This window comes from Tachypleus tridentatus, chromosome 8 (assembly GCF_004210375.1).
Source record: "Tachypleus tridentatus isolate NWPU-2018 chromosome 8, ASM421037v1, whole genome shotgun sequence".
Taxonomy (NCBI): domain Eukaryota; kingdom Metazoa; phylum Arthropoda; class Merostomata; order Xiphosura; family Limulidae; genus Tachypleus; species Tachypleus tridentatus.
In genome coordinates, this window is record NC_134832.1 from 103,607,533 (window position 1) to 103,629,747 (window position 22,215).

Here is a 22,215-nt window from a genome sequence, read left to right on the forward strand (position 1 = left end):
GGGAGAGAAAAAATGAGGGAAAATGTCACTAACAACTTTTGTGAATTTTTCTTTGATAAGAAAAGTGCAGCATTATCACGTACAAATGTCAGTGGTCACTGATCAAATAATGTTTTATACAACAATTGTTTGAGGCGAGAAGTATGTTGTGAATTTAGATCAGGGGTGTGCAACAGGCGGCCCGCGGGCCACAACCCGGCCCGCCAAGCCATTTAGTGTGGCCCTAGTTGTTGTAATCTAACCATGTGGTCTGATCTCTAATCCAACGCAAATGGAATATTTTTAAAAGCATCGATCCTACGGGATTCCCAGGCTTCGACTCGACAAACTTCTAAAATTATCTTTGCTAGAGAGGAGCAGGCCGAATTCGATTGGTCGGCCTCTTTAGGGCATGAATAGGTGACGTGCATTAGCACTATTGTCTACGACTCAACGTCATGTCCTGAACCTCGCCTTCGCCCGCCGGCGACAATTTTCCCTAACCTCTGCTGTCCGTCATTCATTATTGGTGAAAATTTTATTACCTTTTTACAGTTACTACATCTGATGCATCTGATTCTATGTACAGTGTGACCTCGTTATTCGCGGGGGTTACGTTCTTTACCCTCCCGCGAATAGCGAAAAACCGCGAATATTGGACGCAGTTTTAAAACGTATATGTATGCGATTATATACTATATGTAATGCTTCCCAAACACTAATGATACTTATACTCATTGATGCAGTAATAATGTAGCAATATTGCATACTGTTTTGTATTTCACTAAATTGTACCGTGCGTTACCGGGCTGTGCTTTGCCGTTTGCGTTGTTGGGGAAGCTGAGGCAGTCAGCCAATAGCAGTCCAATCTTGTTTGGTGAAGACGACAATTGATAAAAACGGCTTGATTGAGTAAATACAACAGAAATCTCCTCGAAAAGCCCTTTCAGTCTCTGTGACCTACAAAAAACGCAGTTCGCGCATAACCCGCGAATATGCGGGGCCGCGAATGGCGAACCGCGAATAGGCGAGGTCACACTGTATTTTGCTATTCTCAAGTAATTTAAGTACCGGAAGGCTATGATCGGGATGCCAATTTAGAAACATGTGTTTCTGTCCATAAGAGGTTCCATGTGTAAATAAATTCTATGTTTTTTTCTACTTTGCTATTTTCGTGAGAATAATTTTTGTTTTGATTTCAGGGCTAGTAAAATGTCAGCAGTTAAGAAACGAAAAATTGATGATGAGGGAAGATTATTCAACAGTGAATGGTGCACAAAATATCTTGTTGTCTCACATAATCAAGGTGTTGTCTGCCTCGTCTGTCAAACTACAATTGCAGTCATGAAAGAGTACAATATTAAGCGACATTACGCAACTAAGCACTCCTCCCAGTTTGATGAAATTGTTGGTCAGGCACGAAAGGACAAAATTGAACATTTAAAACATCCATTGAAAAGCAACAAGGTGTTTTACCACTTTCAAGAAAAATTCAGAACTGGTGACAAAACTGAGTTTTAAGCTTTGTGAATGTATGGCAGAAAGGGAAAGCCTTTCAGTGATGGAGAATTTATTAAAAATTGTTTAACAATATTCACAGAATATGCATGTCCAGAGAAAAAATATTTGGTGGAGCAAACTAGCCTTTCCCGCTTTACTGTCTCACGCAAGACAAAAGATCTTTCAGAGGACATCAAAGAAACTTTGAAAGAGAGATTGAATTCGTGTGAAGCTTTCAGTCTGGCTTTGGATGAAAGCACTGATATCAATGACACATCCCAACTTGTCATTTTCATCAGAGCTGTTACTGCAGGCTTTGATGTTTTCGAAGAGTTTTTAGATATGGCAAGCCTTTCCTCCACAACCACAGGACAGGATATTTGTGAACAAGTGCTTAAGGTTGTAGAAAAGTTTGAACTGAATCCTTATAAATTATGTGGTGTTACAACAGATGGTGCTCCTTCCATGACAGGTAGGACAAATGGATTCACCAAGAAATTTCTAACTGCAATTGGAGCACAAGACGTAGTTGTAAGCCATTGCATTATTCACCAAGAGAGCTTGTGCACCAAAGTTCTGGATTTTGCAGAAGTCATGAAAATGTCGTCCAATGCGTAAATTATATTCGAACATGAGGATTAAATCATCGACAATTTAAAACTTTTTAGATGAGCTGGACAGTGAGTATTCAGATGTTTTGTACTTCTCTGCTGTACGTTGGCTTAGTAGAGCTGCTACTTTGAAGAGATTCTGGAATCTGCGAGAGGAGATTAAGTTCTTCATGGAGAGCAAACGTCAGAATGTGGACTTCTTGAGCAATGAGAACTGGCTGAATGACTTAGCATTCCTCACAGACATTACACAGCATCTGTCTGATTTAAACTTAAAACTACAAGGGAAAAGTCAACTTGTGAATAAGTTGTTTGAGCATATTTGTGCTTTTGAGAAGAAATTGGAACTTTTCCAGGTTCAGTTGAGAAGAGCCATATTGACCCATTTTACATGTCTTGCAACCATGAAACTGGAATTTCCTAATCTGGATTGCACCAAATATGGAACCAGTGTACAAAAGCTGCGTGATGAGTTTGCAAACAGATTTCCAGATTTCAGACAAACTGAAATTAGATTGAAATTGTTCGCTCAACCTTTGATTTGGCAGTGGAAGACAGTCCTGATGATTGCCAAATGGAACTCATTGAACTGCAGGCTGACATGGACACTAAAAGGAAATTCTCTGAAAACAGTTTGCTAGACTTTTACAAACTCTGTGTACGTGAAAAGTTTCCCAATTTGTCCCGTCATGCACAAAGAATTGCCTCCCTTTTTGGTAGCACCTACTGCTGTGAACAATTTTTCTCCAAAATGAAGCTCATCAAAACCAAATGTAGAAGTCAGCTGACTGATGAACATTTGACCAGTCAGTTAAGAGTGGCAACCACTTCTGTCAAAGCTGATATTGACAAGCTCTGCAAGGACTCTAAATTTCAAGTGTCGCACTAAAATGATCACTCATGCAAAAATATAAAATATTATTGCTTGCATTTTGAGAATTTTTTTTAATTTATTGTGCATGTACACGAATAAGCTTGTTTTTTAAGTGGCCCCGCTTGATTGATGAAGTTGGTTATATGGCCCACCGACGAAAAATGTTGCACACCCCTGATTTAGATGATCAGGTACCAAGAGCGTAGAGAAAGTGTAGTGAGAGGCACGTGGATTGTAACCGAAGAAATGCGTTTGAAGAAAACGATTACCAGAATGTGTAACTGACGATTGAAGTGAGTATGGTTAGGAGGATAAGAATTCACTGTTTTCAATGTTAAAACTGTACTTATGGCGAAGAAAAACCACAATTAAATAAAGTGGAAAATAAATGTGTAAGTGAAAGGATAAGAGAAATTCATATGGCTGATAAAATAAAAAATGCAACTGAAGAGCATGGCACGGCATGGCCAAGCGTGTTAAGGCGTGCGACTCGTAATTTGAGGGTCGCGAGTTCGCATCCCCGTCGCGCCAAACATGCTCGCCCTCCCAGCCGTGGGGGCGCTATAATGTTACGGTCAATCCCACTATTCGTTGGTAAAAGAGTAACCCAAGAGTTGGCGGTGGGTGGTGATGACTGGCTGCCTTCTCTCTAGTCTTACACTGCTAAATTAGGGACGGCTAGCACAGATAGCCCTCGAGTAGCTTTGTGCGAAATCCAAAAAAAACAACAACAAAGCAACTGAAGGGTAAAAAATAATGTATGAGTGAGTATGTAAGAGGTGACTGTGCGATTAAAATGATGATAAATGATAAATAATTCAAGATAATAAGAAAAGTAAAATAATAAGAGTAAATTAAATGATACTGATTGTATGCACGAACCATAGTGAGCAAACATATTAGAAGAGGTGACGTTGAACCATGTCAAGACTGTCCTGTGGTTAGGACACTAAACTTATTATCTGAGGGTCGTGGGTTCGAACTCCGTCTCCAAATATGTTTGCTCTTTCACCCCTGTGGGGCGTTATCAATTAGCAAGGAACAGCCCAAGCACACACGATGAGTAGTGTTCACTAGTAACCTTCCTCCTACGACAGATAACCCTCAAGTAGCCTCGTGAAAATTCGAAATAAGACAAGTAAAAATCTATGTTAAATTATTTGATCACACCCACAAACGTTATAAAAACTTTCACGAGTTTGATAATGTTTAGAAATGTAATGAAAAACTCTTTTAATTAAAATAAATTATCAGTCACACAGATAAGATAGGATAATACTTTTTTTAGCAAAAAGGTTTTCAGAAATATATCGGTTTTACGGCTAAAAGATTAGAAACTGAATATGTGGTTTTAATCAGCATATATCATTTCTTTTAGTGAGAAAGCATTAAACTATCTGGCTGTCGAGTAGCTGTTGTGCATGCTAATTTCGATTTAAAGTCGGTAAAATTGCGTTCTTAAAAACAACTCTTATGGAAGGTGTTTTACGCACTGCAGGTACGTCAGAAAATCGAAGGGAATCTACAAATGCCTTTTGGTAATTATCGAAGTTAGGAGCAAGTTTAACTTAAACGGATAATTAGAAATCCCTGAGTCCCAAATGATTTGCCTAAACGGACAAAGAACGTGTCTACGCCCCCGTACCTGTGTTACATACGCCAATTCTTAGCACAATAAACGATCTTCATTAATATGTTTTTTTTTTAATATTAATTTTAGATAATGAAGACAGCACGCTAGCTTTGCGAAACTTCGTCAGTATTGCGTTTTTCGTGATATATATGTACGCATGCTTGAATATACATGCACGCACATAATCGAAACTGTCGTTGAGTTTCCAGAACTTAGCCTAGGACGACTGTGTTGTGACGTAGTGGCGCCAGCAAGGCTCGAGAGAGAAAGAGGCAAACGGCCGCAGCAGAGAACATACATCTTAGCACAGTCTAACCACGTATGGTTATTGATAGCGGGCTGGATACGGGTAATACACCTATGGAGTCCTTGAATTACTGAGGTAAGTTATCTGTTACTCTGTAGATACACACTAAACGTTTCCATGGTGTTTTATAAAAACCTTCTATATTTCTATGCTGTTTTATCATATAAATATCCGCAACTTTCCGCAGCGGTTTGCTATTAGTATTGTAGGTGACTAAGTCCCGCTGCAGTGTTGTTCCACAGAGACACGGTATCGTTTTTAAGTATCCGTAACTCCTTCCTTCACGTTTTGTGATATATAATTAACTTTGATCATTATTTACGTATTATTTTTACATATAAATATTTAAAACTTTATCTAACGTTTTCTTAAATATACAGTAATTTCTAAATTAATTTTTGACGTGTTTTGTTAGTTAAAGTTTTTATCTTGAAATCAATTTTCGGTATTATGTTACACACAAATTAAATACCTAAGCACTTTCATTTGTATTTTACTGTAATGCAAACTTCCCTCGATGGTTTCTGATACACATGTCTCTCCTCCTGGCGGCCATCTTAATCCACAGATTTAATTTATTATTTTTATAAATTTATTTTTTTGCTGTTTTTAAGCGCAAAGCCAAACAATAAACCGTCTACAATGTGACCGCCACGGGTTTCGAAACCTGGTTTTAAGCATTGTTAACATGCAGACTTACTTCGGAGCCACTGGGAGGAGGAATGTTTATAAAACATTTGTTACCTTTACCACTCACCCAGAAGACTTCTATTTTAATAATTTTGTTTTTGAGGAAACCCCTGGGAGAATACAATACTGTATGAGGTCGTATTGTACCATTTTTGTTTATTCCAAAACTTCTTTTATATATCGAAAGCAAGAAAATTAAACCCTCTAACTCCTACTTGGCTATTTCAATAATTAATTTAAAAGATGAATTATGGTTTTCATTTTGTATTGCAATCACACAGTGATTTCACAGACAAACTAATAACCCTCTCGAGGAAATAGAGGGAAGACTAGACTGGTAGTCATGGAGTGTGGCAGAAAGCTTCATAATCACGTATTTTACTTTGTCAGAGCTGTATTAGAGGATTTTAGCGCTTGCAGACCTTTTCTTGAAATATGATAACAAAGTCGTCCTTCCTTTTCTAGAAAGTATTTTCATTATTGTATTTCGTATATTTGCATGTAAAGTTCGTCTACACGTTTTCACCTTTGCTCTTTCAGTTGCATGTTCGTTCGATAAATATTTGTTTATTTGTTTTTTGAATTTCGCGCAAAGCTACACGAAGGCTATTTGCGCTAGCCATCCCATAATTTAGCAGTGTAAGACTACAGAAAATGCAGCTAGTCATCACCACCCACCGCCAACTCTTGGGTACTCTTTTACCAACGAATAGTGGGATTGACTGTCACACTATAACGCCTCCACAGTTGAAAGGGCGAGCAAGTTTGGTCTGAGGGGGATTCGAACCCGCCACCTTCTGATTACTAGTCGAGTGTTGTGAACTTTTAAGTGTCTTTAAGAGCGGCTAACCGTATGACAGAGATCGACTTCTCTTAGTGTTCGATTTTATCCTAAACGTTATTCAAAGAAAATTTTATGAACAATTTGTGTGTGTGTTTAAAAATTGTAGACATAAAATATAAGCGTGGTTCCTAACAGAGAGCACTCGGGATTCGGGAATCATTACATATTCAGTGGTGATAACAAAATTATACCAGAATACCATGCTAAGAAGAAAAAAATAAAGTCCTTCCATACAAAAAGCCTGCAAGAGGATAATTAACTAGGGAGGTTTATCTACATAGTTGTCACAGTTTAATTGTAAAAATAAATCATTATTAATTATCACATCCGATATATGGTGGTTTGGACTACATAAAATGAAATCGTAACCGGTTTAAAATAGGAGTATGGATATTAAATCCATTGGTACAAGGCTGAAAAAAATATTGTTCATTTGAGGCATTATGGGATATATTTTGAAATGATCTTTTGCAATTTTGAACTCTTTATTTATTCATTTTTTCATAGTAGGGGTAGTGTCTGTAACATAGGTAAGCCTCAATTACTGATGAAGGGGGTCCTTGTGTAAGTTCTTAATTGCTTAATCAATCACTAAGCTTGTCTCCTTGACGAATGTATGCATATAAAAAGTTAACTTAGAACTTGATGAAGATAGTTGGATTTGTAGTTACATCTTCCTGTACTATAGTTTAGGTGGTCGTTATTTTAAAGTTATCTCTGAAACAGATTTTAGTTTTTTTTGTCTGTATGGTACATAAATGTTTTGGCCCCTCATAAATTATTATTATTACAAAACTCTAGTAAAACCGTATAGCATCTTTCGAAGTGTTCATTTATCAAAGAACTAAAGTACATTGTTTGAGTTTTAAACTTTGAATAACGAGATTATAAAATCTTCATTATAGAAAACTCAAACCTGCCGCTATGGTTTCTATTCTTTAACAAGAAACATTTTAACTTTTTGTTTCTCTTTTATGTGATTGCATGCTCTGTTTCTTTTTGTTGTTGTTATTATTGTTTGTGAAAAATTGAAAATCGAGGCCTCACGAGACTCGGACGTACGCTTCTTCTTAGGCAGATCGATGGTTTAGTAAACTGAACAACTGCGTCTTGAACTCCGCAACTTTTCGTGGACTACAGTGTTGATTACCATAATTCAAAATTATTTGAATATGCAAATCGGCAAGTCACGTGATATCTGCAACCGATATAGAGCCGCAGTGAAATGACATATGTCAGAAATACTTTCTTTCTGCGTTTCGTAATGCCATCGAAACTTTATCGTTTTTGAAAAAGTATGTGGGAGTTCTTTCCAATGCAAATAATTCAAACTTAGATGAATAAGATATGCTACTTACAGTTTCCAAGACTGTGACATCTTTTATACTAAATTGCATTGGAAAACAAAGGAATATGAATAAACTAACTTCTGTCACTCGGACCTCACAGGGCCCGGCATGGCCAGGTGGTTAAGGCACTCGACTCGTAATCCGAGGGTCGCGAGTTTGAATCCCCATTGCACCAAACATGCTCGCCCTTTCAACTGTGGGGGCGTTATAATTTGACGGTCAATCCCACTATTTGTTGGTAAAAGAGTAGCCCAAGAGTTGGTGGTGGGTGGTGATGGCTAGGTTCTTTCCCTCTAGTCGTACACTGCAAAATTAGGGACGGCTAGCGCAGATATCCCTCGTGTAGCTTTGCGCGAAATTCAAAACAAACAAACGAACTAGGATCTCACAGAAAGAGGCCTGGCATGGCCTAGCGCGTTAAGGCGTGCGCTTCGTAATCTGAGGGTCGCGGGTTCGCGCCCGAGTCGCGCCAAACATGCTCGCCCTTCCAGCCGTGGGGGCGTTATAATGTACGGTCAATCCCACTTTTCGATGGTAAAAGAGTAGCCCAAGAGTTGGCGGTGGGTGGTGATGACTAGCTGCCTTCCCTCTAGTCTTACACTGCTAAATTAGGGACGGCTAGCACAGATAGCCCTCGAGTAGCTTTGTGCAAAAACAAACAAACAAACACAGAAAGAGGCCTAAAATAGTCGTTCCGTACCCATGATAAGTAAAGTACACTTCTTGTATTTAGGAGTCTCGGGTTCGAGTGCTGTTCGATATCATTAATCACTTGCTCAGAATACAAAATCTTTGAAAGGATCACCAACATTAAATATTATATATACTTCCTGGTCATATTATTTGTACAGCGTTTAATTACGTTTATTATATTCAACGATAACAATTTCTGACCACAAAATACAACCTACGCAATTTCTGACACAATTTTGTTCAAGGAAACAGTTTGAATCGATTTTATGTGTGTTTGTTTATTTTCGTAGTGAAAATGTTTAGAGTATTGTGTGTGAGTGTTGGTAGTATTTTTAATTGCAATGATGAACAGTTTTCGTATGATCTTAAGTTCAATTTTTCGTATAATGTACATTTACAGAGCAAAATATCCTAAGCTTTAAGCCTAATGCTACTACTGATCAGAGCACGTGATCATTGGTATCGAGTCGCTCTCTCTCTGGTATTTCTCAGAAACGTCGATAACATAGTTCTTCAATATGCTGGTCAAAAACTGTCTAGATTTAAATTACGCTTAACCAACCTTGCTTTCTGTCATTGTGCTACTTAAGTTTATGACCATTTAGTCCTCAACTTGTATACCAAACATTAGATATTTCTGTGTAACTACATATTTCTGGGAATCTCAAATTACCTTTATTTTTCATCAATTGTGGAATGAAAACATACAAAATAAATGTTTCACACGTATTAACGAGTGATATTTTCCTTTTTTTCATCATGCTTTCTTAATTTTTTTATGTAATGAAAAATTGTTTTTCTTAAGTGTACAAATCATTAGTGTATCGTGTATTTATACATTTTCCTCATTTACTTCAGTGAAATACACCTTCTTGTAACTATTTGATTTATCGTTCATATTAAATTCGTTTTTTTTTTCTTTTTCTTGTGATATTTCAGTAGTTTTAATATTGTACTCTTTGAATAATATGAGGATCTAAACTTACTGACATTTACTAAAGTTACCAAATCATTGTTTGTATAGAATCTTAAAACTCCGATTTATTAAATTATACTCTATCTTACCGGCCAGAAAAGAATTATTTTGAAATACATCATAGAAAAACTTGAGATACGGAAGACTTCGACTTTCCTAGATCTGAATACATTTTCCATATCCTTATAAGACGTAAGTCTGAAAAACTGAAAGTTTCTTTCCTCAAAAAAACTCATAAATTCAATGGTTCATATTACTCAACAGTCTGGTAAATGGTCTTAATAGTTTCTACTACCGGGTTGTATTTCTTTAGCCACAATAATTGTTTGAATGCAGCTTAGACTCTGCAGTTCTAATGTTGTGTTTTTCATCTAAGTCTATACGCTAGTCGACATAAGCACATGTCATTAGAATTGCAGTGGTATATGTGACTTTCATGTTGATTACAAAGATCTTCAATCAGACTGAAATTTGGTTGTTATGGTAGTCAAGATACATAACAGTGGTAACTTAAATACCCTTAAAACCAACTTCAGAGAATTAAAATACTGTGAAACTTGGCATTATCAAGAATCTTTGCCCCATATGGTGGATGTGCAGCATTATCAGGTGGAAATGATTAGCTCAGAGTTTAGAAACACTCAGGATGTTATCTACCTTTTAAAAGAAATCAAACGGTCTAACATCTACCAACAAAATGTTTCCTTCACAATTACTCCATTTCCAACAAAATTATATGCCTCAACTACGTCACTTCATTATGTTAATTTACCATTAGTAAGAGGAAGAAAAAAAAGAGGTGGAACATAACCATTATACCATATTGCATTCTTGTTGTCATTCAACTTTCAGAGTTTGTGTCTTAATCGCTACGTAAATGTCTTTAAGACTGATGGCCTTTTTATTTAAAGTTTTCAGCCGCGCAATCGCTCTGTTTTATATACCAAATAAGTGGAGTTTTTACAAACGTATATATTGTGTGTGAGAGAGAGAGAAAATTTTTTAAAAAAATGTTCAATTAAAGTTACACCTTAATGGGAAAATTTGAACACTGAAGAATGTTGCTTTTTTTCCGATCTGAATGGACTACGCAAAAGTCTGGGACTTTGTAGATTCCTTCCCTATATCTGATTAAAGTATAAAGGTTGCTGTTATCTTAATATGAAAATCTGGGATAGAGAAACTGCCGATCCCTCTACGCCAAGAGAAGACATTTAGAGATTTATATCAAACGAAACTCTACAATATTAATAATAGCTGTCCCTTACTGGTCTTGACAGAAATTATGGACATTTATGACACGAAAATATTAAATACTGAAATCTCTGGCCTTACTAACCGGAAGAGACTATCGATTTTTATCACAAGTGTTTGGAATTATAGAGGTGCGTAACGCTGTCAGGGTGTTTGGACAAATACACATGTCATTTAAAGTTATAAACAAGAGGAAATCCTCAGCAGCTGCGGCTGTAATTAGATTTCAAATCGTTTTAAGATAGAGCTCTAAGCTAAAGGTTTCTAATTGAAAAGAATTTTAGATCCATTGTGTGAGCCACTATGCCGCGGCTAAAAATTAAGCATGTACACATAAACAGGATTTTAAAAGTTGCTTAAAACATGTATGTTTTTTTACTTTAAACAGCTTTTATCGAAATACTCAAGTCAATTTATTTATTATTTGATTTTTAATGCTCATATAATATTGACGCATATGATTTTTTTGGAGATGGAGTAATTGTGAGGGAAACATTTTTTGGTAGATGTTATACCCTTTGATTTGTTTTAAAAGGTAGATAACATCCTGAGTGTTTCTAAACGCTAAAGCTAATCATTTTCACCTGATAATGCTGCACATCCACCATATGGGGCAAGGATTCTTGTAAGATGATAATGCCAAGTTTCACAGTATTTTAATTCTCTGAAGTTGGTTTTAAGGGTATTTAAGTTACCACTTAGTGAAAACAGGATATATACATATATAATTTCCAGTATTTAAGAAACCCCTTTATAAATATTTTATTATGATTTCAAATATTTTATATTTTTCCTGACATATATTCCATAAATCCCCAAGAGTCGAAGTATATACTTCATACTATTAGGGAACTCTGAATAATGTAAACTGAAAAAAAAACCTTTTAAATTACAACTTTTTTATATAAGTTTCGACATTAAAATTTAATGCTAGAGAAGTATGGCATTTTCTGTGTTAAAACATAGAGTACACGTCGTGAGACCATTACCTCTTCTCCCCACTTTTGTTTTAAGGCATTCGACTCCTAATCTAAGAGTCGCAGGTTCAAATCCCCATCACACCAAATATGCTCGCCGTTTCAGCCATGGGGGCGTTATAATGTGATGGTCAATCCTACTGTTCGTTGGTAAAAGAGTAACCCAAGAGTTGCGGTGGGTGGTAATGACTAGCTGCCTTCCCTCTTGCCTTACACTGCTAAATTAGGGACGGCTAATGCAGATTTCTCTCCTGTAGCTTTACGCGAAATTCAAAACAAACCAAATCCGACTATTTTATTTATGTTCTTTCAGTAATTAGTAGTCCCCGATGGCTCAGCCAATGTTTAAGGGCTCATAACGCTAAAATATCTTGTTTGATTTATTCTCCACGGTGGACACAGAGTATAGTATCCATTGGGTAACTGTAAGCTTAACAACCAACCAAACACTCCATTCTTTTGGGTCAAAGTTGTAATTTAAGTGGTTTTTTTAGTGGAAGACCAAAGGGTTGTAATAGAGAGACTTAATGTAACTTTTAAGTAATGTTTATTTATTGGTTTGAGGAATAATTCGTGAGCGTTTTTTCAAGTTAAAAAATATATTCATAAATGAAACGCTTTCGCAAAATATTTCATGTCATTTGGTAAATAATATTTTGCTCTAATAGATGGTGTGTTTGATTTTCATATGTCTTTATTTTTTGCTTTCATTTTCAGCTCATTAAATGGAATGTCAAGTGGACAAAATCGAGCATTTTCGACACCATCTGCTTTTCGCATTTAATTTCTTGCAATTTCGTTTAAAACAATGCATACTATATACCTAGGTATTACATGAAATAAAGTATCATAATAAATGCTTTGGATGTAATGTGTTCATGCATTGAAGTATTGTACAGGCTTGCATGTAATGCTTAAATGAAATTATTTAAAAACGCTCACGAATTATTCCTCAACCTAATATTTTGAATTTCGCGCAAAGCTACGCGAGTGCTATCTCCGCTAGCCGCCCCAAATTTAGCAGTGAAAGACAAGAGGGAAGGCAGCTAGTCTTTACCACTCACCGCCAACTCTTTGACTACATCTTTCACCAACGAATAGGGGGATTGGTCGTAATATAACACCACTACGCCTGAAAGGGCGAGCATGTTTGGTGTGACGGGGATTCGAACCCTCGACACTCAAATTACGAGTCGAACTCCTCAACCACCTGACTATGCTGGCCTTCCTACATGTAGTGAAATTGGTTAAACTAAGTCAATAAATCATTAAAATAATGAATGTTTTAAATTATGTGACTTAAAAGGATTAAAAATTTAATTGTAAAAATAACTGTTTTTTTTACTTATCTCTTTAGCTGAATTGCAAGGATTCATTATTGGTTAATATATTCGTCAATAAAAAAAACACAAATAAAACTATACGAAGAAACTCATATAAAATTAAGAATCAGTAAAAGATTTAAGATATTTTCGAAACCATACAGAAAGAGTAAAAATTATATTAATTAACTGTTATAAATGATTTAAAACATGTAATTATAATAAATAAAACTATATGTGAGTGAAAGAATCTTCATTTTCTAATCAAAGCATACTGTTTACATAGGTTAGAATTAAGCATTAACCAAGTTACGTAAATAGCTAATTTAATATACTGTTCGCATTTATAATAATGGTTACTGACATTTTCGGCAGTAATCCCAATAATATTTTATGAAATTTGGCCATCCTAAGAGACCTAGGTTAGTTTTAACCTCTATACTAAGCTAATAATCTAGACTAATCTTCATATTAAGCTATATATATATATATATGTAATTAGAAAATCATGGTCTTCCGCTATAAACCTTATTTGAAAAGGTATTTCGAATGCAATAAATACATTTCAAGAGAAAATTATGTTAAGAATAATGTTGCTTTTGTTTATGAATTTCGCGCAAAGCTACTCGAGGGCAATCTGCGCTAGCCGTTCTTAATTTAGTAGTGGAAGACAAGAGGGAAGGCAGCTAGTCATCACCCCCAACCACCAACTCTTGGGGTACTCTTTTACCAACGAATAGTGGGATTGACCGTCACAATATAACGCTCCCACGGCTGAAAGGGCGAGCATGTTTAACGCGACAGGGATGCGAACCCGCGACCCTCAGATTACGAGTCGCACGCCTTAACACACATGGCCATACCGGTCCACTAAAGATAAGGAAAATAAGCGTGAAATACAACATATATACTTCAAAAGGACAGATCATCAGGTCGAGATTTCTTTGTGAGAAAAATCTCTTGGAGCACAGTAAATTGTGATCATATAATACATAAGACAGTCCCTTTCTTCGTAAATAATTTTTTTTACAATGACAAAACTTTGCAAGTATCTTTCAAAACTGCATTGCCAACAAATCATTGTAACGTTCAGGTATCCATACAATATCTCTAGTTTCAGAGTTTCCTATTACATACATTGCTATTTTGGTTGAATTTGACCCCTTTAAATTCAAAGGAATGGCACAAATTTCAAATATTTCTGCTTCAGTCTATGGAAGTCATCATAAGGTATCTTTATGTACAGTCACGACTAGGTTGATCAAAATGTACAAACATTACGGGTCAAAAATACCAATTTTACGAAATATTTCAATCTTTGACCATTATGAAAATTGCCAAAAAGATACAACTCTCATATCTGTTTGCTTCAGTCTGTCGTAAGCGATCTATATACAAAGTCTCATTTGGGTTTCTAGAAATGTAAGGGAAATTCAGGCGAAAATATGTTTTATAGTGTTTACTTTTTGAACATTTGATGTCAGAACAGGAGCCTAAATAACAGAAAATTAAAAAGAAGGGAAAGATATGAAGCAGTATAAAAAGAGACGCAGGAAATAAATACAATGTTCTCCACCCTATGGGGCAACATAGATGTAAAGTTAATAGAAACGAATATATTATTTATATTAAACAATCAAATAATTTGTTTGTTTGAAGTTGAGCATAGAGCAACACAGTAGGCCATCTATGCTCTGCTCTCTACGGGTATTGAAACCCGGATTTTGGCGTTATATGTCCGCAAACATACCGCTGTCCCACTGAGGTGTATTTAAATAAAACTTTTATTGGCTTGTTTGAAGTTAAGCACAAGCTGCACAATGAGCTAGCTTTCTGCGCTTTTCTCATCACCGGTACCGAAATCCGGTTTCTAGATAAATAATTGAATACGATACATTATTATTGTTGAGGAAATGAAATATTTGTTCATTAATTAATAATTTTATTTCAAATTTAATTCCTCAGCTCTTTACCTAATATTCGTATTTAGTCTCAGTAAGATCTACTTCTAGGACTAAAATGGTCATTAAGAAAGTAAAACAATTAACCTCTTTGTGCTTATTTTGGCCACCAAAATTTTGTTGTTGATGTTTTAAGATTAGCTGAAGATACCATTCCAATATTTAAGAGTAATATTTCATGTTTCAGTTAAATATATTTAATTTTTGATCCTACAAAAATGTCGAAAATTAGGCTCATCTACTTTCTGCTTGACGCTCTTTTTACAAGTTAAACACGCTCGAAATAAATTATATTTCAGTTATTAAAAAGTCATTTAGTGTACTTTCTACTTGTAGCAAACTAACATAAGTGGCCCGGCACAGCCAGGTGGTTAGGGTGCTCGATTCGCACTCTGAGAGCCGCGAGTTCGAATCCCCATCGCATCAAACATGCTCGCCCTTTCAGCTGTGGGGGCGTTATTATGTTTCAGTTAATCCCACTATATGTTGGTAAAAGAGTAGCCCAAGAGGTAGCGGTGGGTGGTGATGACTAGCTGCCTTCCCTCTGGTCTTACACTGCTAAATTAGAGAAGACTAGCGCAGATAGCCTACGTGTAGCTTTGCGCGAAATTCAGAAACAAACATCAGTGGGAATTTTTTTTTAATTTCGCACAAAGCTACTCGAGGGCTATCTGTGCTAGCCGTCCCTAATTTAGCAGTGTAAGACTAGAGGGAAGGCAGCTAGTCATCACCGCCCACCGCCAACTCTTGGGCTACTCTTTTACCAACGAATAGTGGGATTGCCCGTAACATTATAACGCCCCCACGGCTGAAAGGGCGAGCATGTTTGGCGCGATGGAGATGCGAACCCGCAACCCTCAGATTACGAATCGCACGCCTTAACACGCTTGGCCGTGCCGGGCCATCAGTGGGAAAAAAACGGCCGAAAGTTCATTATTCCTGTTTGGAAACATTGGGAATTTGGTAGTAGTGTATTATCAGACAGGAGGGAATGGAAATACTTTACTCATTATCTAGTTTGTCAAACCACAAAAAATAATTACTTCTATATTATTGGTTTAGAGCTAAGTTAGTGTAAAATTACGAAAACCACTCACTTGATTGGTCGATATCTAGGAGCACATTCATATTCGACCAGTTACTTGGAGACAACATTTGAAGTTAATTTTATAATTATTCTTTGATTTTGTGGCCAGCATACAAACAAAGATGTTACTACTTCGTAAACCTCTGGTATTTTGTGTGAAAACTGCCATGTCATGCGCACAACCGTTTTGTTCTTTTGTTCTCAACGTCCTTGTATGAAAACATATTGATAGCTTTGATCCTATTGAAAGAATGGACATAAACTTTATATATGTGATATATATGCAAAAATGCTAATCGTATTTCATCTAATTAATTTAATATTAATCTAATCGCATGGTAGCTCAAAGCAGTGGCCGAAATTTCAAAATTTGGTGGGAGTGCAAGACCAAATAAAACTTTAACAGACTAAAACTGTGTGGTATTATATATTTATGAAATTTAACTTTCATGAACCCAAATTTGTGGGACATAATTTTATAATATATCTACTTGATAGTAATTAAAGGTTTTTAGTGTAAATATTTTATAACTTTGGCTTGAGAAATCATTTAAAAGATATTTGGTAATTGTATACACATCAATACGACGATTTCGCACAAACTGTGACTTCCATAACTGAAATTTAAAGAAAGACACCCAATCAACACGTTCTATAGACCTTGCTTGCTAGTATATGCATGCACTACATACACGTACGTGATTGGACGGCTGGGACAACATGCATTTGGGAACTTGGATTCATGACAAAACATGTAAAGTGGTTATTTATGATTCAAGGCGTAGATCCATGTAAATTCCAACCACCGCAAATTAAAGCCTCACAAATATCCGTCCCTGGGGTGAACTATGAGCAGTTAAAAAAAAGTAAGTGTATTGGCTTTTTGAAACTGAAAGATGTAATGTGTTATTATATTTTTACACATATATAGAATATTACTGTTGAAAACGGTAAAATGATTAAGCTCATAACTGATAGAGAGAAGTATTTACTTTTTGAGTAAAACTATGATTTACCTTTCATCAACATATGTACTCGTGGTATAGTACAGAAGTAATGTCATGAAAATATGTGTATTTACAAATAATTATTTTCTTCAATTTTACGTAACAATATGTTTCACACCAAAATTTTTTAAACAAATTTGTAGTTAAAGTTTATTTTTACGCTGTTCTATCATATATATTTGATTCTATTAACAAATGGAGATTTGTCAGGGTTGCAGTATAGCAGGAATTTTTTTACTAATGTAATAGTAACCACGGCACAGTTAGCCCATTGTGTAGCTTTGTGATCCACTAGAAACAAACAACTACTAATTCAATACTAGGAACCGCACAGTTGGCACATTGTGTAGCTTTGTGATCCACTAGAAACAAACAACTACTAATTCAATACTAGGAACCGCACAGTTGGCACATTGTGTAGCTTTGTGATCCACTAGAAACACACAACTACTAATTCAGTAGCATATTTTTATTTTATAATTTATGAAGACTCACCTGTTCGTATTAAGTATGGATATTTTTAATTGTGTTGGTTATCATGAAGAAAAATTTACCTTCTTGCGACACTTACCACAAAGTGACAGAATCAGAATGTCTAATATGAAATTTTCTCACTTAAAAATTTTAAAAGTTATTTTTGCTTGATCAAGAAACTTCTGATATGATAAGTATGTGCGGGTAGACAATATATATATGTATATATTATAACTTCGATGCAGTGATGCGAACAAAATTATTAGGCTTTATAAGGTGAATACATAACTATATATATTTTGTGCAAATGTGTGTGGTTCTTTCCTTATAGCAAAGCCACATCTGGTTATCTATTGTGTTCACCGAGGGGAATCGAATCCCCTTATTTAGCGTTGTAAACACGTAAACTTACCGCAGTCCCAGCGAGGGACATTTCGTGCAAAACTGAAAAAAACGAGAACTGAATAAGGAATCTCTATTTATCTGTTTCCTAAATCATAATTAACTCTATATTAATTTTGCTAAGAGGAGGTTTTTCTCACCATGGCCAGGTTGTTAGAGACCTCGACTCATAATCTGAGGGTCAAGGGGTTCGAATCCCTGTTACACCAAACACGTCTGCCCTTTCAGTCGTGGAGGCGTTATAAAGTGACAGTCAATCCCCCTATTCGTTGGTAAAAGAATAGCCTAAATGTTGTCGTTGAATGGTGATGACTAGCTGTCGTTCACTGCTAAATTAGGGACGGCTAGCGCAGATAGCTCTTGTATAGCTTTGCGCGAAATTCAGGCACTATACAAACGTATGAAAAGTATTAAAGAGATAAAATGTAAATCAAAACAATCAAGACAGGTTCGGTTTGTATTTATTTTTGCGCAAAGCTACTCGAGACATTTACTAAGCGTTGTTCGCTCTTCTATGTAAAATATTTTCTCAACCCAAACGGGCCGTTTTTGCATATTTAAGTACTAGCAGAAGTGATTTGCCAAAACGTAGTATTTTTTAAAGATACAACAACAAATAAACAAGCAATTTTACAAGTACTTCTTATATTTATGCATAAATAATATGATAAAATTGTTATTAATTAATTAATTATTTTTAACTCATCTGTTAGTGTTGATTCAAAATCGTTTAAGATAATGTATACTGTGTAAATTCACTTTTGGACCTAATTTTTAAAATAAGAATATTAACCTGTCTAAAAAAGAATATTAAACCTGTCTACGAGTAACTATCTAATTACCTATACACGTGAAGTAAAACGAAACAACTCAATATGACAGCTGGTACCATTTGAATGTATATGTAATTTCTCGTGAATAGAGGCACCAACCATACTACAATTACTGGGCCTACCTTGGTAGTTTGAAGGTAATGTTATTCACTGTACTAGAAAGTTTCCGTGCAGCTACTGTGTATTACGTAGATAGACTTTAGTTTTGTTTTTTTCGTGGGCTCAAAAAAGAAAAGTGAAGGTTGAAGGAAGCTCTTCTGCGTTATGTAACCCGTGTATACTCGAGTTGTAACACGTTTGGTCTGGTTGCAGTTTCTGTTTGAACGTTGCAAAACAAACATTCATCATTAAAGTGTAAAGAAAATAAAACATATATTAATACGTTTATAACAAGTAACACAGAAACCATTTTAAGTGTTTCATTACACCTTTAACACCCCTAACGTTTTGCATGTATGAACTTTTTAATAGTTAATAACAAACCTCAGTACTAAGTTACACTAAGAACCTAATAAATTCTGTACATTTTTGCTGTTAAGACTTTTCAATTTCTAGAAACACCATAAACGTTTAAGTCTCTGTCAAGGTTACTGGTTTTATTGACCAATTAGAACGCACTGGAAAAGTCTGGTAGTTGTTGGTGTCCCGAAAGACGTTGGCATTATATTGCCATGGAAACCGTTTGACGTGGATAACACTATCGAGGTAGTTCGTGAGTTATTATTAATAATGGAAGCTTCAATCACGGAAGTTTTAGATGTTTTTAATAGTTGAAAGTAGGTATACAAATGTTTGAAATGTAAATGTATTATATATTTGAAAATACTATTGGATAGTTTGAGAACCTCCGAGAGGTTACAGATATGTTCTTGTCAAATTTCGCGAAACTGAACCGTATTATATTTTTGAAAAGAATCAATTAATTTTATCGTAAAATATACAAAAAGAACAATAAAACTAAAAAATAAAAGTTGTCAATAAAACTGAAACAAAGATAATAAAGAGGAACCAACTGGCCTAAGAGAAGACCAGTTGTACTTAAACTACATATATACAACCTCTGTGTGTGTAACCATAAATATGGCTGATTTTAATTTTGAAGGATGTATCTATGTCATGGTTAAAAAAAATCAAATGAAGAATTTCTCCAACCAGACGTAATATGAGATAGATTATCATTCGAGCTTGGACACTTTTGAATATAAGCTTTGCATTTGTAAACGACATCTAGTGAGAATAAGGTTAAGACAGGTCACGTTTTTAATTGTGTCTGCAACAGTAGTACTTTGTATTTTGTAAAATCAGTATTTGAGCTCGGTTACAGTTTTACTCCGTAATATACGAAGTGTGATAAAAAGTTCTAAGACTTCACTTTTATTCCGAAGAATAATATACATGCATCAGTATTACATGATATTCCCTTCAAAGTAATCTCCCCCAACTGATACACACTTGTTCTGAACATACAAATGTTCCTGCCATTTTCGGAAGCAATGCTGGAAGTCTTCAACTGTTATGCTAGTAAGTTCTGCGGCCCAGCATGGCCAAGCGTGTTAAGGCGTGCGACTCGTAATCTGAGGGTCGCAGGTTCGCATCCCCGTCGCGCCAAACATGCTCGCCCTTTCAGCCGTGGGGGCGTTATAATGTGACGATCAATCCCACTATTCGTTGGTAAAATAGTAGCCCAAGAGTTGGCGGTGGGTGGTGATGACTAGCTACCTTCCCTCTAGCCTTACCCTGCTAAATTAGGGACGGCTAGCACAGATAGCCCTCGAGTAGTTTTGTGCGAAATTCACAAACAAACAAAGTTCTGCTTTCACATTATTATGGATGGTTGGAATCTCTTTTAATTAATTTTGATTTTTGGGAACAGAAAAAAAAATCACACAGAGCAAGGTCGGAAGAATATGGGGGGTGTGGTATCACAGGAATATTTTTCTTAGACCAAATATTCTCGAACAGACACACCAGTGTGTGAAGGCGAGTTGTCATAGTAAAGAAACCAGTGAACATTCTCCCACAGCTCACGGCGGTTTCTTTTAACTTTCTCCCTCAAACGAGTTAAGACCTCTTTATAAAAGGCCTGGTTAACTGTCTTTCACCTTAGCGATCGTTTCATCAGTGGACGGTGTCGACGGTGGCCCAGAACGTGGGTCATCTTTGACCGATTCCCGGCCATATTGGAAGCGTTTTATCCACTGATAAATGACAACATTAATTGAGCAGTCATCACCAAAAACAGTTCTTAACATTTCGAGGATTCCTGTTCCTCCTTTACCATTTTTCACACAAAACTTGATGTAAACACTTTACTCTTCTTTTCTTCTATTTTTATCACGACAAGAGCAAGAGATATGTTTGTTTTTAAACACGTTTTTCGCAACATGGGTATAAGGTCTGAAAAATGGCTTGTTCGTAGAGTAGATCACTATTTGAACTTTGTACACACTTTAATGAGGCTCACTGCTTCTGTAGTGGCACCTGTAACAGAAGAAGTCTTAGAACTTTTTGATCAGACCTCGTATATTAAAATTTCCACTCTTCTGCGACACGTAACGCAATAAAACTGGTTTGCACGGTGCTTCAGAATAATGTAAGAAGTTTGATCTTATACATGTTATGAACCGTGGTGTTTGTCAGACCGTTTTCTGTCTCCCGTTTGAAAAGCTACCCACGCAGGCAAAATTCTACATTACAATGTTGATTCCAAATTTTATTTCGCAAGCAGGATATTCTTCATGAGATTGTTAGGAATCGATCACACTATAATTCACGTTTCAAAATGTGACGTTTCTTAAAAAATAAAAAATGTAGCTTTACCGTACGTTGTTGTTGAGTAGCTGTTAGCATGACTGAAATGCTCAACAATTACTTTTTGCGGTGGGCCGTACAAGTATTTTAGAGCTTTGGTTCTGAGACAAACCAACAGTGAACACAATTAACCTTTGTAAAGTGCATGAAATTATTTAAACAAGCACAAATACCCGTATTCAGTGACAGGAAAAATTAAAGTTAATATATCAATTTAAATAATTTAAATTTAGAACAGTAACACTGTATGGAGAAAAGAGGTCCAGATACATTAGATAAGTTTTGGTTAGGCCAAACAAATTAGATTAATAGTTTCTTGTCATATTTTCAAAGAATCATACCAGCAGACTGTTATTACTCATTATTCATTGCTAACACTTTAGCACAAATTTACTATATTTTATGACATCATCGAAACTAAAGACCGTTTACTAATCACGTGATACTAACTTCAATAATGGTTCTCGACACGGGTGTGCCGATTGCACGCGGGTGATGACAAGAAACTGTTAATCTAAATTCCATGGCTTTGCTACAAATTAAGCTAATAACACTGTTTTAGAGAGGAAAACTATCACCATATAATTTAAATAATCTAGTTGGTTTAATAAAAATGTCTGTTTCAAATAAT

General features: G+C 35.8%; 1 protein-coding gene across 2 annotated transcripts in view; it reads left to right on the forward strand.

Annotated features, from left to right (window-relative positions):
* The first annotated feature begins 4,823 nt into the window (after nt 1-4,823).
* LOC143223103 (voltage-gated potassium channel subunit beta-2-like) overlaps nt 4,824-22,215 on the forward strand; it is a 53,909-nt gene continuing 36,517 nt past the window's right edge. For both annotated transcript variants that reach the window (XM_076450551.1, XM_076450552.1), the window contains exon 1: nt 4,824-4,979. The gene's annotated coding sequence lies outside the window, so the exon portion shown is untranslated. The remainder of the gene's footprint in view (nt 4,980-22,215) is intronic.